The sequence below is a fragment of the Pinus tabuliformis genome, chromosome 3_1 (genome assembly GCF_031772625.1).
Source record: "Pinus tabuliformis cultivar Carrire ecotype Pingquan chromosome 3_1, CPIR1, whole genome shotgun sequence".
Lineage (NCBI taxonomy): Eukaryota > Viridiplantae > Streptophyta > Pinopsida > Pinales > Pinaceae > Pinus > Pinus tabuliformis.
In genome coordinates this window covers 560,635,437-560,636,925 of record NC_142301.1, presented here as the reverse complement: position 1 = coordinate 560,636,925, position 1,489 = coordinate 560,635,437, and positions in this window count along the sequence as shown.

The window sequence follows — 1,489 nt, the reverse complement described above, 5'->3', positions numbered from 1 at the left end:
TTAAATGAGGAAGGAAGGAGAAAACATCCATCATGCATAGCAATTCCCCCTTTAAACTAGAGAATTAGCATGCCCTCATGCTACACTTGAAAACTAATTGAGGTGGTTACTACAATCGTTTTTGAAACCTCAACTTGGTGTATAACAACAAGGAATAAGAGAGGTTTTGAGAATAAATAAGGATAGTAATCGATGATAAATAGTATTAATGGCATAATCATGACAAATTTGGAGTGGTAAAGAATTGGAACTAATTATTTATGAATGAGTAATGCTTAGTTTTTTTCATGGCATTCTCCTAAACTTTTAATAAATCAAAATCTTATGTTATTTTACCTCAAGTTTTACCTCTATGAAAGTGTTGAATGGCATGGATGGACTAATATTTGTTGAAACTAATGTAGTTTGAGTTGTTGTTGAAAGTGATTCTGAAGGAGGAAGCCACGTAAGTTGAAGAAATTTAATCATAAAGTGTAGGAGGGTTTCCTTCCCCCAAACTGATTAGTTTCCCTGTCATCAAGATTTCTATAACACATGTCATGAGTAGCCTCAATCAGTAATTCATCACCTCAATTATATATAAAAGTGACATAACCATGTTGTCAATGTAATGGGATAATAATGGATAAATATGGAATATAAAAGAGAGTAAAAATGATGAGAACATATGCATTCCCCATACCCATAAGCTTTGGTTGTTATGAGCACAAAAATGGTGAGAAATAGTTATCTCAGTCTTTTTTTCTCATGAATTAGTGGATTTTTGAGGTATAAAATGGGCCTCCTAAGGAAACTATAAAAGAATAGTGGAAATAATCAAATAAGATTAGATTATATCATCAAATTTTAGAGGGAAAATAGGAGAAACTATTTTTTCAACTCGTATTTTCAACTTATCTCCCTATGGGTTTACTCAAATTTAGAGAGGAAACACTTGTTGGATGAAAAATTGGATTTCCCATTCAAGGACTACCCATGTTGTATACTTCCGATGCACCCCACTAGATGAAAAATGAGAAATACATGAAAAACATGATTGCAGTCATGTCTTTTCATGTATTTCTGATTTTTCGTGTAGCACAGTCCATTGAAACTATCCAAAATGGGTATTGCTTGGATGAGGAATTAAATTTTGCATCCATCGACAACTCCTGCTTGAAGTTTGAGTAAAAACCTAGGGAGACAAGTTGAAAATACGTGTTGAGAATGTAGTTTTATTATTTTATTATTTTTTAATCCTTTTACTTTTTTACTCCAAAAGCGGTGAATCATCCCCCATGGTTGACATCATCATCTTGAATCCTATTGGTTCTTATAAGGTTTATTTTGGTTGTACATTTTTGTTAGGAGGCCCATTTTAGACCTCAAAATTCCCTTAATTATTCGACCAATTACTTGGCATTCACAATTATAATTAGGCCTCTTTATTCTTCCCTAAAATAATAGTAGTGTTGTTAATCTACAAATAAATGGCGACTTATTGGTAAAA